At 38.5% G+C, this 21640-nt stretch overlaps 1 pseudogene; it reads right to left on the bottom strand.

Annotated features, from left to right (window-relative positions):
* Nucleotides 1–621: 621 nt before the first annotated feature.
* On the bottom strand, nucleotides 622–13174 carry LOC121976279 (annotated as a pseudogene).
* Nucleotides 13175–21640: the final 8466 nt, after the last annotated feature.

Raw genomic sequence — 21640 nt, 5'->3', positions numbered from 1 at the left:
TATTAAATAAGAACAAAATTGATCAAAACTACTATAATTTGAATAGTTTTGATTGAAATTGCTATAATATTAAAGTAATTTTAATTAAAAATTTTACAATATAGAACAATTGATCAAAATTACTTGAAGCAAATTTGACGAGGCCCGCTACAACAACATTGAATAAGAGTATTTTCAAAATAAGATACTTTTATTTTTATTTATTTATTTAAAATAAGCCACTCTTTTAATTTGCACCCATAACTTCATGATCTATGACATATTTAGATTTTGAGATGCACAATTAGTTCGCCAAGTCTGCCTAATCACTATCAGAATGGCTTGCCCTGCTCACCCAACATCTTGCATAAAAGTTTACTCAATGTTTTAAGAACATCATTTTGCCCCCAAGAGATTCCAACTCATTTTATTTCACAACATAGAAGGGTGATTTTATTTAACAAGTAGGATGAAATGAAATAGATTTGGGAAAAAAAAATTGATATAAACTAATGTTTTTCAGAATGAGAGGTGGAATGAAAACTTTAAAACCTTTGAGGAGCTTTCTGTCAACATAAAAAGAGGATAACTTGGTTAATGATGCCTAAACTAAAAGAGGAAAAAGAGAGTTCCAATGTACTATAAGAATTGCTATCACTGTGAATACAAAATTCTCTAGTTCCTTTAAGAATTATATGCAAATTCATTTCGATTCCCTCAGTAATTCATTGGTGGAAGAATATTAATTCCTCATGTAATTAATTGAATCAATAGAAGATTTAAAAAAAAAATGGAACGAATATGAATGGGATGAGGGACTCAACCTTTAAAACTCTAAATTAACCAAACCCATGAAAGCCAACAGAAGTATGAGAACTTGAAAGTGTAGGTAATTTTAGGACTGCAAGAATGCCACCTGCAAAGGAGAAGATGGAAGGTAGGGCAAATGCAGGAATATTGCCTCCTCCGAAGAGAGCATCCCACGGTCCCGCACCAATTGCCACAATCATCTGTAGTAAAAGCCAAAGTTCATCATCAACAACGTAAGCAAACTTTTCCATTACACCAAACTTATTCTTTATTAAACTCTATACTACGCAATATCAATGATAATTTTCAAAATAATTAAATTATTTTCATTAGATTGACTAATATTTACTTTAGCCTTCCATTCACTCTAAAAGGTGAAGCTATCTAGTGAATGTAATTGCTTTTACTTGAATTAGTAGATGAGGTGTACTAGAGAGAATTGATAAAGTAAATAAGAAGGTAGATGGCAAAAGTAAAGAATAAAGTGCATGGAAGCTATGGATCCACTAGAGAATTAGTAGATGGCATGTACTAGAGAGAATTGATAAAGGCCACAATGTTTGGATTGTGTTCACTGTAGATGAAGGAAACACAGGCATAATAAGTGACAGAAGAATCTATCTAGTTGAATTTTTTCCGCCTTTTGTGTGTGTGTGTGATTTTTTTTTTCCAGTTTGACGCAGATCATTTTTGCCTGGTTTGGACAAAAAAAAACACTGTTTTTGAGTGCAATGGAGCTCAAACCCTTTCTATCTCTTTAGGGAAACATGGAAAGGAAATCGTACCCTCAAAGGAAACTAAAACTAGGGAAATATTTTCCTAACCTTTTCCCCTCCTATGATTTTTCTTTTTTCCTATCCTCTTTCTTTCTCTAGTTATTTTCTTCCTTTCATAGGAAAGTGGACTAACTCTAGGATTGAATGTCAAATGTATTCTTGTTCTTATCATCATATGTGCCACATAAAGATGCATATGGGAAACTAACCTGAGGAACGACGATTGCAAGATTCAAAACCCCGGTAGCCAGTCCTGAACAAAGAAATTTATCACACAAGTTTAAAGTGCTACAACTGGACATGTACAGAGCAAAAAATGTTGCAAACAAACCTTGTCCTCCACCAGTGCCGGCAGTCAACTCAGCCGTCATAGAGAAGGGCACACTGTATGCAATCTGCCGTGTAACATTGTACCAAAAAACATGTATAATTATCCATTTTATGGGAGCATCCAAATTAAGTCGCTGTGTACTTGTACTTACAGCTAGAGGGAAACCAAGAACAGAGAAAATAACCAGGGCAGCTGCTTTAACTGTATTGTTGCCTCCAAGAACATGTTGACTTGCAATGGTGTCCTCGTTAGTAGACACCAAATTTAGGATTGTAGTAGCAGCCATACAGATGAACACTGCAAAGTTGCTCATTGCCCACACTAGTTTCGCACCCATTTTGCAGCACATGGTATCGACAAAAGAATGAGCTAACTCCCAGAACAATCTGTTGAAATTAAAAGCTTAACCAGAAAGCAAGTCATGAAGTGAAAAGAGATCTTATGTTTTATTTGTAACATCATAAGAAATAAATATTTAATAGTTATCACAGTGATAAAAATCTCTTGAAATATTTTGCTTGACTCGTCTAGCCCGCATGATTTATCTACTCCAGTAGGACAGGTATATCATACCTAACAATCCCCACTAACATTGACTCACTAATCTCACCTCCATAGGGAATAGAATATTCCTATGAACTAAAGTAACCCCTTAATCTGTATAAGAGGGTATAAACTACCATAACTGTGAAACCATCATCTTTAGCTAACAAGCAGAGAATTTATATTTTAAAACAATATTTCAACCAAAATTACAATGTTTTGGAAAGTTTCTTAAGTTTAGACAGGAAATTTATTTGCAAAGGAATAAACATAATCATGTCAGAAAATCATGACTAATGAATTTATCAACGACGTCATTTAAAAGCCCCATGAAGTGGAATTAGACCTGTAGTGAACTTAGATGACAATGTATCGGTGGTAAGGCACGCACCTGCTCAGACTGGAACGTTGTTGCATTCATGAAAAAAAAAAAGCATGCAGCTTCACTACGATGTGCCAAACATAAAACTAACAGGTTTAGTAGGCTATATTTCATTTGAGAGAGAACATATATTTGGAGTAAAAAGGCTAAAATATATTGCTTATGAGATCTTACCGAATTCAATAGCAAACCAATTGCACCTTCTCTGACACCAGTTTGATAATCGGTACGTTCAGTAATGTCTCCCATCGGATCCCCATGGTAAACCTCTCGTCCCATCCAGTCAGTGTCAAAAAGGAAAAAGGGGAACCATGATAACTACAAATATTGTAAAAGTAAGCAGATCAGTCATGGGGGATGGAACATATCTGCAAGCCTAAAAGAAAATTGGTATCGATGAATGTCAACTTCTGATGTCATTCATTACCCAAGAAAGGCTCATAACAAGAAGCACTGAATGCATTCCAGGTGGCAAATGCCTCAGGCTTGTTAGAATGTTAACCAATACTGAAGCAGGTCCATCATTGAAGGCTTCACTTTGGTCTCTATTTTTGCGGTGCTCAAGATCCAAAGAATTGGTCACTCCACCTTCGCTGCCCATTTTATTAACATGCAAAGTGCCACTATCAACCTTCTCCGTTTCATCTCCTTCAAATTGGCCTAGGTATTGTTCAGAATCTTTCAATAGAGGCGAGGAGTCAGACAAATGTTGCCTAATTTTTGGTTCTAGGGGAATTTCTTTGGCAAAATATAAAGTCACAGACATACAAAGCAGAAGGAAAAGCTGCAAAATTTGAAGTTAATAGAAATTGTCAAGATTTGCCATTTCATAAGTATAAAACTTAAGATAAAAAAAAAGTGTCATAGTGTTGAGAACTTGAGAGTAAAAGATAAACAACAGATTGTGGAAATATTTACAATTTGGTCAACTATAAAACAAAAAAAAAATCAAAATCAAAATTCAGCTTAAGGTTGACTTGGGCTGGCACAAATCAGCTGATGAGTATAGAAATGTTGCAGGAAATCAGATCAGTGGCAAAAATGATAAAAACAATACAAATAGCTTTTAATAACAATCTTAAGCAATGCATTACCAACAAATTGTTCAAATAATGAAAAAAAACATAAAACACAGCCTAAGTGGAAGGATTCACTCGGTACCATAATAGAGCCATTGAATAGCGAAGTCATCTGGTAAAAAATTTACAAAATCCCAGTTAGAACTGCTGTAGACACTTGGCAGGTAGCAGTACAACTTGCTGATACCATCATTTGAGAATTGCTTGTTTTAATTTAAAGTGGAAAGTGGTTTGTTGTACTGATCATCTAGTAAAAAAATATAGTGAGGATAAAATCACACAAATTATAAGGGTGATGTTTCTCTGTGAGCCCATCAGGGCTGTGATAACTCCTAAAAATTGTTGAGTGCTAATTCAATTATAGATAGCATGATTCAGTATCTAACCCCTTTATAGAAATTGAAGAACAACCAGCCCTATGTTTGCTTCATTTCACTGCCAACAATAGAGGATCGAATGGAAGGAACAAAATTATACCCACTAAAGTTATTGGCTTATTCTTTTCCTTTTTGTGCTAGCAGCAACAGTAGTGCATAAAAGAAAGCATGTAATTTACAAGTCTTCTAAAATTTTGAACAAGTCACAAGATCAATGTTTAATACACACACGCACACATATATATTATAAACTCACCACAGCAACAAGAAAAGCTGCCTTCAGATTCCCACAAACTTCACAGCAAGCTTTTGATGTCAAAAAAGGAAACCACCTGGATGAGAAAACTGCTTAAGATTATCATGAAGGTGGATGTGATCAAGATGGACAGTATTGGGTTTGCATTAATTGGTGTAACTCAGTTCCAAAACAATTGTTTGTTGTTTAGGTTTTAAGGCTATATGTATGCCTTGCTCGAAACATACAAATAGATATTTAGGTCAGTTAATGGCCTTTTTTTTTGTTCAAGTAGCTTCAAAGCTTTCCCTTGATTTTAATTGGAGAGAAAGAATAGAAACGCTGCAGTTGAAGAAATCTGAATTTTCTCTTGATCAAAGATTTCAGCACAACAATAAAATTAAAACCAACCGAAGAAATAACTAAAGCATAAGGCTCCCTCACTGCATGGTAAAGAAATAGATTCGTATAGAGGTGACAGATATTTAAGAAATAAAGCTGTTAGCATCTAATGCTTACTACTACATGTTCGTACACAAGAACAACAAATACAGTGGTGAATCTTGTATCTCCAAGAGCAGGTAAATAGTTATGTATACATGTGTATATACATATCCATCTATGTAGCTATATGGGTATGTGTATTCAGTTTACCAAACCTTCAACCACACAACAAAAGTAAATACAGCAAGAAATGCATTAGTACAGAATTTGACAAGCATACTTGTGCCAAAGGCCACTTGCACCAGATGCAAAGCCTAGTATATTTCCAAAAGCCATCCAAGAGCAGAATATTGAATTTGCAGAATTACACTGATCAGGACCTATCGCAATACATGGCATTTTGTTCAACTGATGTTCTCATCAGTAAATGAAATAGACAGTAATGCTGATCGGTCAGCTAGTAGAAGAAAAGAATATTAACCTGAAAGATCAGCCAGAAGTGCACGAGTTGGACCCTAAAATTCATTCAATAAAAGGTATCAATAAAGCTCATCAAATTTAGTACAATATGGTCTCAAACTTGGTTTCTTCTGCTAAAGGTGAAAAAGAAGTGATGTGGCATCCTTGGCCAAAGACTTCTAGTTTTACGATGCAGTAGATTGATAGTAATGTCTTTAGTGCTAACATTTGTCCATTGTCAACTCATACCAGGGACGGATTTAGGAATTAGAGTTGAACTAAGCTTTGGGTGTGAAAGGGATGAATTTTAATGGGCTAAGTGAAAAATTTACATATATAACTTTTTTTTTTAATTAGAGAGATGTCTTATATAGAATACAAGTAGGATGGTTAAAATGGAGAAGAATGTATTCTATATGATCATAAAGTACCGCTAAAACTTAAAGCAAACTTCTACAAAATAGCAGTTAGACCTGTTATTTTATATAAAGTTAAGGGGACGTTTGGTTCTCTCCTAGGAATGGGAATGGGAATGAGTATCATAGTATTATGGAATGGGAATGGGTATGAGCTTAGGTATCATTCTTAAAAATGATGTTTGGTTAGTTAAATATTTTCAATCGGAATGAATCTAAATTTCCTTTTTTACCCTTACAGGAAAATAAGAGGAAAAATTAGATGAGAGAAAAAGTTGAATGTGAGAGAAATATATGATGAGAGAAAATGATGAGAGAGAAAGTGTGATGAGAGAGAAAATATGTTGGGGGAAAATGAAGAGAGAGAAAGTATTATGAGAGAAAATGAAAGAGTGAGGAGAGAGAAAGTACGATGAGAGAGAAAGTGGGTTGAGAGAGAAAGAGTGAGGGGAAAAAATGAAGAGAGATAAAGTATGATGATAGAAAATGAGAGACTGAGGAGAGAGAAGAGAAAAAGAGTGATGGAAAAAATAAAGAGAGAGAAAGTATGATGAGAGAAAATGAGAGACTGAGGAGAGAGAAAGTATGCTGAGAGAGAAAGAATGATGGAAAAAATGAAGAGAGAGAAAGTATTATAAGAGGAAATGAAAAAGTGAGGAGAGAGAAAGTATGATGAGAAAGTATGATGAGAGAGAAAGTAGGTTGAGAGAGAAAGAATGCTGGGAAAAAATTTAAGAGAGAGAAAGTGCGATGAGAGAAAATGAGACACTAGGGAGAGAGAAAGTATGATGAGAGAGAAAGTAGGTTGAGAGAGAAAGAGTGATGGGAAAAAATTAAGAGAGAGAAAGTGTGATGAGAGAAAATGAGACACTGGGGAGAGAGAAAGTATGATGATAGAGAAAGTGTGATTAGAGAAAATAAAGAGAGAAAGTGTGATGAGAGACAATGAAGAGAGAAAATGTGATGAGAGAAAATAAGGAGAGAGAGTATGCTAAGATATATTGAGGAGAGAGAAAGTGAGATGAGAGAGAAAGTATGATGAAAAAATAAGGAGAAGGTGTGTAATGGGAGAGAAAGTGTGATGGAAGAGAGAGAAAATGAGGAGAGAGAGTGTATGATGGGAGAGAATGATAGAGAATGTGTGATGAGAGAGAATGAGGAGAGAGAAAGTATGTTGAGAGAGAAAGTATGATGATAAAATAAGGAGAGGGAACAAGGAGATAGAGTGTGAAATTAAAAAAAAAATTGAACAAATATACTAACGGTATTTTTGTCTAAAATTTAATTCACATTCCCATTCCATCAAAACCCAAGTTAGGGGGTGAGTTTCATCCATACCCAAGTTTTTGGGTTTCATTCCAAAATCTAGATTCCATTCCTATCAACCAAACACAAGGTTTGGGAATGAATCCATTCCCTCATTCCCAAACCCATAAACCAAACACCACTTAAATGTTAAGCTATGACTCGAGCATATGAGCAGAAGATGAGAGTTGTAGAGATGAAGATATTAAGGTGGATATGTGGACATATGAGGATGGATAATATAAGAAATCAGAACATTAAAGAGAAAGTCGGAGTTCCATCTATTGAGAGAAAACTCCGAGAAACACATTTAAGAAGATACAAACATGTACTTAGATGACCAATAAATGCTCCAATTAAGCGATGTGAAATTATGACAAAGATGCATATTAAACGAGGAAGAGGAAAAATAAAAAAAAAACTTGGTTAACAATAATAAAATAATAAAATAAAATGTATTTAAATATAAATGATGATACAGTAGGGGATAGAGCACAATGGCTAGAAGAATCTATATAGCCGACTCCGCGTAATGGGATAAGACTTGTTTGTTGTTATTGGACTAAAGTCTAAAATATTGTTAAAGGACCGGATACTATTAGTTCACTAAATCAAATTGATTAAGAGTAGCAAAAATATTCTTGGAAAATAAATTTGATCAAGAAGATAAAATGATATCTATTTGATTCAAAGAAGATTTTTTAAAAAATAAAATAATATTTTTAAAAATAAAATATGTATAAATATATATGAAATAATTTACTTGGCTAGTTTAACATAAAGTCAAATTTCTTTTCCTTCAAGTAAAAAATATTCTATATCTGGACTCTTCTAAGGCTTAACATGAACATAGGAGTTGTCCTGGGCTAGGCTATAGCCCAAGACTCTTATGTGGGTCCGTCTCTGTGCAGTACTAAATACAAGTATATTGAGTCATGTAGCTTAACTATTGACTTAATAGTTAATACTAACTCAACATTTAGACTGACTAGAAATCTAGTCTTATAGCATTAGTATGTCATATATTTCAGTTACATGTCTGCTACTATTCTACCATTTATTTGTCAACTCATTGGTGCTATGCCATACCAAATACTACATTGAGTCATGTAGCTCAATTATTGACTTAATACTAACTCAACATTTAAACTAACTAGGGATCTATGTTTGCACTTGATAAATTGATAATGCATAATTTGTTGATTTGCAGTTTATTGTTTCAATGTACTCAAATACAGCCTCCTTTGTTTTTTTTATTAAAGTTTTATTTATTTACTTCTTTACTTGCATATTAAACCTTAACGTACAAAAAATGTGGCAATAGGATACCAATGATTGTATCTATTAGAATAAGCATTTGATGCACATGCATAAACAGAGGCATAGACAAACTTTCATACTTGCACTGTGTTGCTAGACAGATCCAGCAACCAAAAACCAATCACAAAAACAGCAGTCGCTAGCGGTCGTGGACCCTTAAAAGTACTGCAATTTTGTAAAGGTTTAGATTATAATATGGAGCATTCAGCATCATTATAGACGTTACTGGCCTGCAATGTTTATCAGTATCGCCAAGAAAGAAGCCAATATCTGCTGAAAAACCAATCAAGATAACCTGGATTTAAAAAAGGTTAGGCCTAATAATGAAGTGCAGTAACTTATATAAGCAATAACTGATAGTGTCTTACAGCAAAACAAATCATGAGGCAGCCAAGAAAAATGAATGGTCGCCTCCTTCCATATTTTGAGTGGCATTTATCACTCCACATGCCGACACAAGCTTGAACCTGGAACCAGGAATTAAAAGAGGTAAACTTCAGATTGAAACTATAAGGTTTCTATTTAAACCAATGGCACTAGTCATCTGGTTCATATAATATTTCCAGCATGATGGTAGTTTATGCTTATACCAAAATTTGAAGAATTTTGTTAAGAATATAAATGTACAAATTGGTCTTTTTTCATAAATCTTATGCTCAGTAATTTAATAAACATATCCTGGGTTTAATTCAGCCCATGTGTTGGCTTGGGAGTACATTCTAATCCAATCCATTTGCTAACATACATAAACCAAAGTAATAAAAATATATAGATTGGTCACTATACTTACTCAGAATTCTAGGAAAACTAACACTTAGTCCAAATAGTAGGGAAGAAAAACCATACAATGATGGAGTGTGAAATAGTTTGTTTCAGTTCTAAAATTGAACTCAACAAGAAATGCAAGACAGTAAGGCCATAAAAATAAACATTGAAAGCTAAAACATTATGTTAGACCTCATCCAAGAATCCCCTAAATGGATTGGGCGCAAATAGTTGCTTCAAATAAACATGACAAAAATTCATAATCCTCTACAATGAGATTGCCTAAGCTACAAACAAAACAACTATAAAGGAAGGAAATCAAAGGCTCTCAAAATCAAAGATTTTAGAACACAATACCAATTGCTAAGAATCAAAAAAATCATGTTATAGTACCAGTGCATAAAAAGTAATCAAAACTGAAAAAACAAATTTTAATATGAGATAACAATGATAAACACACAAAGAAAATCCTTACTTAAAAACATTGTCACAGTTAATCTGCAAAAGCTTGTAATAAATTTCAAAAAAGGCTAAAGCAATCATTCACATTCTCATAGTAGATGAGAAGCCTCGCCGATAGGCTATAGCAAAAAAGATAAGTGAAATCATAAAAAAGAACCCATGAAATGAGATTTATATAATTCTGGAACAAAATTGGCAATATCAATTTCGTAAAAGAAAATTATTAGCTAGTGTAGAGTGAAGAATGAAAACAACAACAACAACCAAGCCTTATCCCACTAGGTGGGGTCGATAGTGAGGAATGAAAACACAGAGAACAATTTTTACTAAAAATAAAATCATGTTTCGCACATAAAACAGTTTATTGTACGTAGAAGTTAAAAAGTTAAACTTGTGCACAGTAGTACATCAAGTAATGTGTTTAGGAGTTGAATGTCCTCCTAAGCACAATGAGAAGTGAGATAAAGAGAAATGAACAAAAACACAATGTAAGCAAGATCCATATCAAATGAAATTTTTAAAAAATTGGCAAAATTTATATCTATGAGTACATCGAGAAAGATTTATAATTTCCTAACAAATGTGGATCATACATCAGATGACTTACCACTCCTATAGAGCAAGGAGTCTAAAACATCCATAATATCAGATTATATAAGATCAGACAAACTATATTGCATACAATTGAGAACATGTAGGCAGCACTCAAGGTCAGCATGGGCATCTACTTTTGTTCAACATAAGAATGAAGATTAGGCAGGCCACGAAAGTCACAAACCACGAATTAGTTCATTAATCTATGTAGCATGTCAATCAGGCATATTGCACATGACTCATAATCTTTAAGCATATAGCTCAAGGATTATCCATGGGCAAAAACTTATAAACTAATAATTAAAAGGAATTGGGTTTTACCTCCCCTTTTGCTGATGAGTTCTGAATTTATTATTGTGAAACATCAATAGTTGGTTTTTATACAACTACTGATACATTAATAGTTAAGTAGTTTTGAAGGCATGTCATAGTTGTAATGATTGTTTTTAGAGAATAGTAATTACATGGATGAAAAGTTATCTTGTGAAGGAAAGAAGAGTTATATTGGCAAAACAGCTCAAATACACCTTAATAATGTGATCATAAGGAGAACCTGTTGCAATCAGGAATAGAGCACAATAGAACAATAGGTCTCTAGAAAGTAAGAGAGGAAAGTCCACACAAATATCTTATCCATGAGTTTGAGAAGTGGCAACTAAGCACATGAACAAAATGAAAGAGTCGGGAAAAGGAAATTCAGCAAGGTTCAGTATAATCATCAAATGATGGAAAGATATGGTTTTGCCACAGGAAAATCTATGAGACCATTAACACATGTAAAAAACTTATATGATAAAATGGACCAGTTTATTAAACTTACAAAGCAAAAGGCATCATCTTTTGTCTTCTCAAAAATCTGTCTGATATATGAAAAGATGTTGATACAAACATGAGCATCGGCTGAGTTCAAGAAACAGTTCATGACAATGGGCTAGAATAGTTTTGTCGTGCATAAAGTAAGACAAATATTCAAGTGTTCCCAAAACCAATGACTGCTGGTAAATTCCTACTAGGACATTCATAGAAGAAGCGATCAGATAGAGACAAAGTTGACTAAATTAGATCAGCAATAACATATACAAATTCTGCATTCAGACAAAGCCATCACTACATAAATTTAGAGTACTCACAATGAAGCCAGTGATAGGTCCACAAAGCCAAATGAATGAAGAGAAGGCATGTTCTATGCCTAGTGTCTGAAAGAGAAAAGGTTGGCACCATCAGAAGATACTGAGATAATTCAAGCAAGAAACTAAAATGGAGAATAAATTATGAGAATAACAACTGAAAGATCATGTTATTAGTTAATTATGATCTGAGCTTAAGAATTCAATAACAACCAAAAAATCATGTTAATAGTAAAGTATGCTTTCAGCTTGGGAGTTCACATCAGATAAGGGAAACTGCAAAGAAACAACTATAGCAAGTTTTGACTTTTAATAGTAGTAATAACTTCTTTTGAAAAATAACTGCTCATCAGTATCAAACTATGCCAAGAAGAAAATTATTTACCTCTGGCAGATATTTTCAGAAAACTTATCAAACCCTGCCAGGAAGAAAATAAAGGCTACTGAAGGATCAATAACTATTTTCCCAATGCTTTTCTTTAGTCCTTTTATATAAATAGATGAATAGACACTAGCAACAAAAGACCACATGTTCATGCTTCAGTCATCCTTTACATCATACAAATCAGTCTTTCACTCCTTTGGTACTTAAAATTTGTTAAATTTAATTGGTTTGTTCGATAGATTCCTTATACTATGATATTTTAACACCTGCAAAGAATTCTTCTTTTGGAACTTCAGTAAGACTGTAGATGACTGAACTTGCTCAGCTGAACCAAAAAAATTTATACTTATACAGTAATCTTGCATTATATGGTTATGTACTAAAATTTTGGATCCATTTTGTTGCAACTTCACTAATTATAAAGTTAGTAATGTGCATACTATCTACACAATTACTTGCACGTGATCAATTATTCAAGTTACGGTATTATTATGTATATGTCCCAGTAAATTTAGAAGCAATAGCAAACCTAACAGCAACTCCATTTTCAATTTCCAGTTATTTCATTCCATAGTCCCAGAAAAATTCTCTTGAGCTTTCTTTTCATCACTCTGTTTATTACATTAGAATATGCACCACTTTAGATATCAAGCCGAGGTATTATTTTCATGAGCTGCACCCATAAAACAACCACTCATTTGAACACAACCTCAGAGCTCCTCCAAATAAAATCTCCCAAGTATAAATGAAAGCGCAAAATCATTCAGGCATCAGATTATAGTGCTAGTTACATCTTGCCAACTATAAGAATGTCTCTTCGTATCAATCCAAGAATATAGCGCACCCAAATCCATGAGGAAGTATCACCGTTTAAATACTCTAAAATAAGCTAAAAAAGCACCTAAAGTTTTAAAAGTTGTTAATCGAACATCATAATTCGATGCGTTATCCTTCCGATCCAAGTTAATGGCTCATACCTGAATGTAGGGCGTCAGAAGGGACAGCTGCAGAGCCCACCCGAACTGGACCCCGGCGGCGACCATACAGCAAAGAATCAGCGTCTTCAAGCTACTTCCCTTCTTGGGGGGTCTCCTTCCGCAGCGGAGGGGACCCCAGATCCGTTGGTGCGGGGGGCCGTATCAGGGCCGAGATGAGCGAGCTCGACGTCCTCTTTATCAAGGTGGCGGTTTAAAAGGCGGGCGGGGACTGATTCGGAGGCCATGGCGGACGGAGATCAGAAATCGAGCAAGCGTGAATGGGTGGGATCAGCATCCAGGAGAGCGAGAAGAAGCTGCCGACATTGGAGGGGTGTAAGAGGAAGAGGAAGACGAGGGAGATGGCAATTTTCCCGCGGGTTCGGATTGGGGAAACATCCGAAGCGTGGCGGGCTGGAGATCGGATTCGGATTCGGATTCGGATTCGGATTCGGGTTAGAATTTTTTTTTTTTTAAATCCATACAGCTGGGACTGGATGTGGGCATACTATTCCATTCCTGAATCCACCCGATATTCTCAATAATAATAATTAAAATAATTTTAATAATGTTTAAGATTTACGTATTTACAAGTAAAAATGTTTAAAAAACAGATATTTTAAATAGGGAGGGGATTTAATCCAAGGTTCGGGGATTTACCTCTATCTCCATCCCATTATCATCCGCCGGTGAATATGGGGACGGAGATTTACTGATTAAATAAAAAAAAATCAAGTAAAGATGAGGATAGGGACAAAGACCGAGATGAGGACATGGATTTACTTTGAAAACTTGGATGGATACGCTAAATTCATTCTTGACCTTGGGAGAAGACGACTAAGAGCAAGAAGAATGAATTTTTTTTATTTTTAAAAAATTATAGAAACTTTTTTTTCAAAATTCAACAATTAAAATTTACTTATAATAGAAACACTAATAAATCCTACAATATATTTTACCAACTACTTTGATCAACAACATCATCAGCAGGGACAAGCTCATCGTGTCTTTACCGGACGACGTCTTAGATTACATATAGTGAGCTTAGCTTGAGTGATGTTGTACTCCTCCCTTTTTTGTAATCTTCCAAGTATAATGCACTACCGCCCGTTCGGCGTTACTTTCTTATGTATTCGTCCTGTTAAAATACGCCCGCTTGGCGGTATTCTCACTACCCCTAAACGATATCTTTTCGGTCGACGATTAAAAGCTATAGCAGAATAGCCATGTCAATCGGTCAACATATCTCGAGTTGCTAAAGTCCCGGGTTTAACGTCGTCGCTCGACGCTTTGATGTAGACTTGCATTTAACATCGTCATTCGACGATTCAATGTAGACTCGCGTTTAACGTCACCACTCAATGATTCGATGTAGACCCGTATTTAATGTCGCCGCTCGACGATTTGATGTGAACTCGAGTTTAAGGTCACCGCTCGATCGTTAGTGAAGACCCGAGTTTAAGGTCACCGCTTGACCGTTGATGAACACACGCATTTAATGTCGCCGCTTTACGATTTGACGAAGATTCGCGTTTAAGGTCGTCGTTCGACCATCGGTAGAGACAAGAGTTTAAGGTCGCCGCTCAACCGTCGATGGAGACAAGGGTTTAACATCGCCGCTCGATGATTTGATGTAGACCCGCGTTTAACGTCATCACTCGACGGTTCGATGTAGACTCGGATTTAAGGTCGTCGTTCGACCGTCGGTGGAGACAAGGGTTTAACGTCGCCGCTCAACGGTTTGATGTAAATTGGGTTTAAGGTCGCCGCTCGACCATCGGTGGAGACAAGGGTTTAACGTCGCTGCTCGACGATTTGATGTAGACTCAGGTTTAAGGTCACCGCTCGACCGTCGGCGGAGACAAGAGTTTAACGTCATCGCTCGATGGTTTGATGTAGACTTGGGTTTAAGGTCGTCGCTCAACTGTTGATGAAGACACCCGTTTAAGGTCGCCGCTCAACGATTTGACGAAGACTCGGGTTTAAGGTCGCCGCTCAACCTTCGGTGGAGACAAGGGTTTAACGTCACCACTTGACGATTTGATGAAGACTCGGGTTTAGGGTCGCCGCTCGACCGTCGGTGGAGACAAAGGTGTTGGAACCACACCAACAAAAGGTTTAACGTCGCCGCTCGACAATTTGATGTGTCATTCGGCTCAAAGTGTAGAAACCTTTGAGGCGCCCGATCGGAGCTTTTACACGACCTTGAAAGGTCCTTCCCATGGGGCCTCGAGCTTGGTGACGTTATCGACTGGCTTCACTTTCTTCCAGACAAAGTCGCCAACCTGGAAGGATCTTGGGATCACTCTCCGGTTGTAGTTCTGCTTCATCCGTTGTCGGTACGCTGTTAGCCGAAAGGCTGCTTTAGCACGCGTTTCGTCCACCAAGTCGAGCTCCATGTACCTCCGTTCGGCGTTGCTTTCATCGTAGTGTTGTACCCGATCGGACTCTACTCCGACTTCTATGGGAACAACTGCTTCACCGTCGTACACCATAGTCATGCTGATCCCCTCCGTCGGGGTAGTGCGGAGAGCCCACAGCACACTCGGGAGCTCGTCCACCCAACTGCCTCCAACGTAGTCGAGCCGAGCGCGTAGCACTCAGAGAATCTCTCGATTGGCGACTTTCGCATGTCCGTTGCTATGAGGATAGGCCACAGAGGTGAAGGTTTGCTGGATGTTATAATTTTCGCACCACTCTTTGAGCCTCTGACTACGAATTGCCTTCCGTTATCCGATACGAGTCGGCGTGCTATGTCGAACCAGCATATGATGCTCTACCACACAAACTTAATGATCATCTACTCGGTTATCTTTACAAGTGGCTCGGCTTCTACCCACTTCAAAAAGTAATCCACTGCCACTATTAGGAATTTCCGCCGGTTGGCCGCTATGGGGAATGGCCCTATGATGTCCATGCCCTATTGTTCGAATGGACACGATACTGTGAACGCCTTTATTTCCTTGTTCGCCACTTTGTTCTCCGATCGGGGGATCTTCTGTATGATAACCTCCTTCAAATTGGCCTTCAGCTTTTCGAAGGCTTCCGTATAGAGTCGGAGTCGGGCATTGCTGATCTCGAATGACCCGGACAACTACTAAGCGACCAACTGAGAATCCGAGTGGATAAGGACTTTGACGGCTCCCACATGCCGGGTTGTCTGTAAGTCGACTATCAATGTCTCATACTCAGCTTCATTATTGGTGACTCTATAATCCAACCGAACGGAGAGTTGAATCTAGTCTTCTCATGGTGATATGAGCAATATGTTGATTCCGCTGCCATGCCGAGTGGACGAACCATCCACGTATATCCTCCAAACAGTTTCTGGCTCTAGGCTTTGCACCTCGGTGACAAAATCTGCTAAGGATTGTGCTTTAATGGACATTCAAGGTTGATACTGGATGTCGAACTCACTAAGCTACATTGTCCATTTAATCATCCGTCCGGATGCCTCCAGATTGAGGAGGACTTTTCCCAAGGCGCTATTGGTCATCACAATTATTGAGTGTGTGAGGAAGTACGGGCGGAGTCTCCATGAGGTGAGTACTAATGCATAAGTCAGCTTTTCGAGACCAGTGTAGCGGGACTCAGCATCTTTTAATATATGACTCAAAAAGTACACAGATTGTTCTTCGTCGTTCTGCCTAACTAAAGTCAAGCCTACCGCATACTCGATAGATGACAGGTAGATCCGAAGCGGCTCTCCAACACTTGGCTTAGCTAAAATAGGTAGGGAGTTGAGGTACTCTTTAATCTCTTCAAATGCTCAATCGCACTCTGTGTCCCACTGGAATTTGGTAGCTCGGTGCAGTATCTTGAAGAACAGCAGACTCTAATCTTATGACTTGGAGATAAATATGGATAGCGCCGTGATCCGACCGGTCAACCACTGAGCTTCATTCAGGTTCCGAGGCGGCGGGATGTCTTGTAGTACTTTCACCTTGCTTGAATTAGTTTTAATGCCCCGCTCAGTGACGATATAACTCAGGAAGCAGCCACTCTTCGCGTCAAACAGACATTTGCTCAGGTACAGCTTTATTCCGTAGGTCCTCAGCATCTGGCAGGTCTCTTCGATATCTGCACACGGGTCAGCTGCTCGGATGGATTTTATTAATATATCATCGAGGTATACCTCTATAGTATGATCGATCTACCGTCGGAACACTTTGTTCATCAGCCTCTGATAAGTGGCTCCGGCGTTCTTGAGTCTGACGGCATGACATTGTAGCAATACGTCTCATCGGCCGTAATGAAGCTGACCTTCTCCTGATCTTCACCGGCGAGCGGCACCTGGTGATAGCCCTGGTACACATCAAGCATGCAAATCAGCTCACACCCTGCGGTAGAGTCCACTATCTGGTCGATCCGAAGCAATGGATAGGAGCCCTTCGGGCATGCCTTGTTCAAGTCGTGGAAGTCGATGCAAACCCGCCATTTGTTGCCCGGCTTGGAGGCCATCACGACATTGGCTATCCAGCTCGGGAATTGAACTTCCCTAACGTGGTCGGCCTCCAGGAGCTTCTCTATCTCTGCCCGGATGATTAGGTTTTGCTCCACGTTGAAATCCCTTTTTCTTTGCTTTACCAGACGAGAGTCCGGTCTGACGTGAAACTCGTGTTAAGCCACACTCGGGGAGATGTCGGGTAGCTCATGCATCGACCAGGCGAACACATCTTGATTTTGTTTGAGGCAAGCGATCAGCTCTGCCTTCTCCTCCTCCTCTAGGTCAGCGGCAATAAAGGTCGTGGCTTCTGACTGGCTTGGGTGGATCTGGACCTCCTCCTTTTCTTCGTATACCAGAGTGGGAGACTTTTCAGTGATAGCGTTTACCTCTAACCATGGAGTCTTCCAAGCGGTTTTTGCCTCGATCTTGACTATCTCCACATAGTAGCTCCGAGCGACCAGCTGATCGCCCTTGACTTCTCCTACCTGATCGTCCACTGGGAACTTGATTTTCTGGTAGTAAGTAGATACTACCGCCCGAAATTCGTTGAGAGCCGGTCGGCTCAATATGACATTGTAGGCCGACGGCGCCTCCACCACGATGAAGTTGGTGGTCCTGGTTCTCCTTAGTGGCTCTTCACCGAGCGAGATGGCCAGACGCGCTTGTTCGAGTGACAGTACTTCGTTCCCTGTGAAGTCGTACAGCGGTGTCGTCATGGGCAGCAGCTCACTTCGATCAATCTGCAGGTGATCGAACAACTTCTTGAAGATGATGTTCACCGAACTCCCCGTCTCAACGAAAGTCCGGTGAATGGTGTAGTTGGCGATCACTACTCTGATGATCAGAGCATCATCATGAGGGATCTCTACGCCCTCCAAGTCTCTAGGACCGAAGCTAATCTCCAGTCCCTTGGCCCTTTCCCTGCTGCATCCAATAACGTGGATCTTGAGTCGCTGAGCATTTAATTTTCGTGCTCAGTTGGAATCACTGCCAGTCGGCTCGCCAACGATCATCCCTATTTCTCCTCGAGCGGCATTGCTCATGTTTTCTTCCTCCCGAGCAGAATGCCTATTTCGTTCGGTCAGGACTCGGGAGGGATCAATGTTATCCATCCGATGTTGTTGATGGTGTCGCTTGGCCGACCTTCTTTCATCCTCTCGCCGCCCAATGGATCGGTGTCGATCTCGTTGATCGGGAGATGGGGAACAACGGTGACATCCTCTTGGCTACAATTGGCTCATGATTGGCGTCAGACCGTGACAATCGCGCGTGTTGTGTGTCGTCGACTGATGAAAAGAACAAAACATTGGCTTCCATACCTTGCCTCTAGACGCCTTATGCCGACCGACAAACACATGTTGTACAACATGTGTCCGGGTCTCCTAGTGTGGTCGTGCTGCATCGGCTATTGGCCCTTTGGGCGGTTGGTGACTGCTCGTCTGACGCCGCTCGGGTGTCGGTGTGGGCTCGGCAGGCATTTCCTTCTTCCTTGCCGCTTGAGCTTCTTCCACATTTATGTACTCGTTGTCCTTTCTGAGCAGGTGGTCAAAATCCCTGTGTAACGACCCAAATTTCCTCATTTCGAGTCCTAATAGTGCTTAAAAATAATTAGAAATGCTTTAGAAATATTCTAGAGATTTTTAGGAATTTTTAGATTATTTTTATGTAATTTTTAGAGTTCGTTTGGTATTTTTACCAAAAGGCAGAAGTTTTCAAAAATAAATAGGTTCGGCCGAGGTTCGAACCCGCGACCTCCGAACCGAACCTTAAGCGAATCCGGCTGACCAAGTGTCCAAGCGGGCCATGCTGATTAAGGAAGGAGCGGATTTTATTTAAGTGATAGTTATTAACAGAATACTGGGTTATAAAAAGAGAACTTAGGTTTTCTTTTTTCCCGTGACCGAAAAACCTCCCTCTCCCCTTCTCTCGAGTTCGAGCGGCGTTCAGTGCTTGGGCGAAAACGAAGCCGAGTTAGGGCTTCTCTCCGGTGGCCGGCCAAGGACTCATCCGAAGGTTTCTTCATCTCCTTGTGATCCTCTCGTCGAGGGGAAACTGTGAGCACGAAGAGGAGGTCGAAGCTTGCAATCTTCGAAACCCTAGAAACCCTTCTTCCTGGCTGTGAGTTCAAGAACACAAGTAAGTTGCTTCTCACCTACGGTAGGAGTAGTTTCAGATCTTGTTCTCTTTGAATTCGAAGTATGTTGTAATATTTTTTTAGTCTTGAGATTTCTGCCGTGGATTTCAAAGGAAGAAAGTAGTTAGATTAAGCATGTAGGTTTGTGTTTTGTAGATTCCTGCAGAATAGTTATGATTGGGTTTGGTTTTCCTTGCCGTGGTGCTGAGCATGAAGTATGGTTATATTCGAGTTGTGACCTTGCTGTACAATTGTGTTTGTGACCTTGCTGTGCAAATCGGGTTTGTGACCTTGCTGTGCAAATCGGATTGGTGCTAGGAAAAGGGGCATGAACAATTCCTTTGAAGCTTGCTGTACATATTTGGGTTTTGTGCCATGCATTGGGTGTGAATAACCTTAATTTGGGAGTTCTGTTGGATTTTAGTGACTTTGATAGATCCTTTGGATATTAGTTGATTAACATGCTGTTAGACCCCTTGTGTTATTAGATCTTTTATTATCAGTTTTTATATAAGCAATTTTAGATTGGCATGTGGTTTAGCAGTTCAGTTGTGTAGTAAATTTTGTTATATTTGTAGTTTTAGATCCAGTGTTTCGTTCCTTTAAATATGCAATTCTAATCCCTTTGTTGTTGTGTATTCGGCGTGGGTATCCATTTAGTAAGAACAACCCTTATAATTGGCCTTTCAAACTTAGATTTCCTTATTACCATGAGCATGCTCGGATTTATATGTAGCCTTGAAGTTTTAGTTTAATATTTGCTAAGAAAAAGGGGCACAAACAACCCCATTCCCCTTGTGTTTGCAGCAAGCATGAATAGCTCTATTGGAGCTTAGAACAGCCCCCTCTTTGGAGCTCATTCCAATCCAGGTTTCTTTGTGTTCGCTGCAGAAACGAACAACTCTGTTTAGAGTTTAGAACAACCCTTTCAATTTGCAGTTTTAGCAAGTACAGATTCAATTTTTAGTTAGTTTTCTTTGCTGCTGTACAGAACCTGAACTGCCCTCTTATTCCGAGTATATAGATAGATTTCTTGCTGATTAAACTAAATTGTTGCATGAATAGTTTCTTACCATGTTTTCGGACTTTTGTACATATGCATTTATAGGTAATTATAAGCAAGAAAAGACCAAGGTCTTGATTTGATCCCAAGTTCCAGAAGTTAAGGATCAAAGGCACGCTTAGTGCATGAAGAAATGTCGAGGCATTATATATTAGAAGTAATAAAAGATAACAAGTATTTTATTTTTGAGAGGCTAGTACCCCACTTCCGAGGTTGTCGTTAAATAAATCCAGGTGACCGTTTCCGAGGTCTCGACCCTGGTAAGACCAAGGTCTCTACCCTCGTAGGATTGGTGGCTCGCTACCTCAGTTTCTATTAGGGAGCGCGCATTGGTACTAAGCCTGGGCCCAAGAGAAAAGTTTATTATTATTTTCAAGTATAAGATTATAAGTTTTTGGAACAAATGAAACGAGCTTCACTTATGTTTAGAGTCAGCAAGTTTAGTTCCTTTTAATTCGAAGCATGCAGTATTAGTTTTATTTGTTTCCTGATTAGTATATTGAGCATGATTAGCCTTGTCTTCCAGCATGCAGTTTTATTCTTGTATATCATGAGTATGCAAATTTTAGTGCTTTGCTATTAGATGAACATGAGTAGTTTTCTTCTTACAGATTCAGTTTTTAGCATTGATGTATTTATATGCACATTCGAGTTTTTGTGAGTTAGACAGCGCTTACTAAGAATTCGCTTATAGTTTGCATTTCCTCTTACTACAGATAAAGGAAAGGAAAAGTTATAGCAAAGGAAGACGACAAGGAGGTGCTCGATGATGTGTGTGATGCCAGGACTATGGGAGAGACTTGGGGCATTATTAAGTTTCCGTGCTTTAGTTGTTAAGAAACATTTGAGATTGTACCTTATATTCCATGTCATTTGAGATTATTCTTGTTTTAGATCGCATGCTAAGATGAGTTCAGTTTAGTAAGTAGGTACTTTTGTGTTTGCATTGAGATATAGTTTCATATGTTTCTGCTATTATGAGTTATATGTGCATGTCAGAATTTGGAGTATTGTATTGTATTCTAGTCCTGCTGAACTGCATATACTCCGCCAAAATTTTAGGTTTTCTGGAAAAATTTAATGTACAGTTTGTTGTACTAGTTAAGTAAGAATCTATAGTAGTTATGTAACGGTCACCTTTAGTGAGTAGTGAGAAGGGTGGTCGTTACACCCTGGGCGGCTTCCTGATGATCGGTCGGAAGAATTCTCCCTCGACAAGCCCTTGGGTGAAGG

This window comes from Zingiber officinale, chromosome 4B, assembly GCF_018446385.1.
Source record: "Zingiber officinale cultivar Zhangliang chromosome 4B, Zo_v1.1, whole genome shotgun sequence".
In the NCBI taxonomy this organism is placed as follows: Eukaryota; Viridiplantae; Streptophyta; class Magnoliopsida; order Zingiberales; family Zingiberaceae; genus Zingiber; species Zingiber officinale.
The sequence above is the reverse complement of the archived record's forward strand: the minus strand, read 5'-3'. Positions and strand labels throughout refer to the sequence as shown.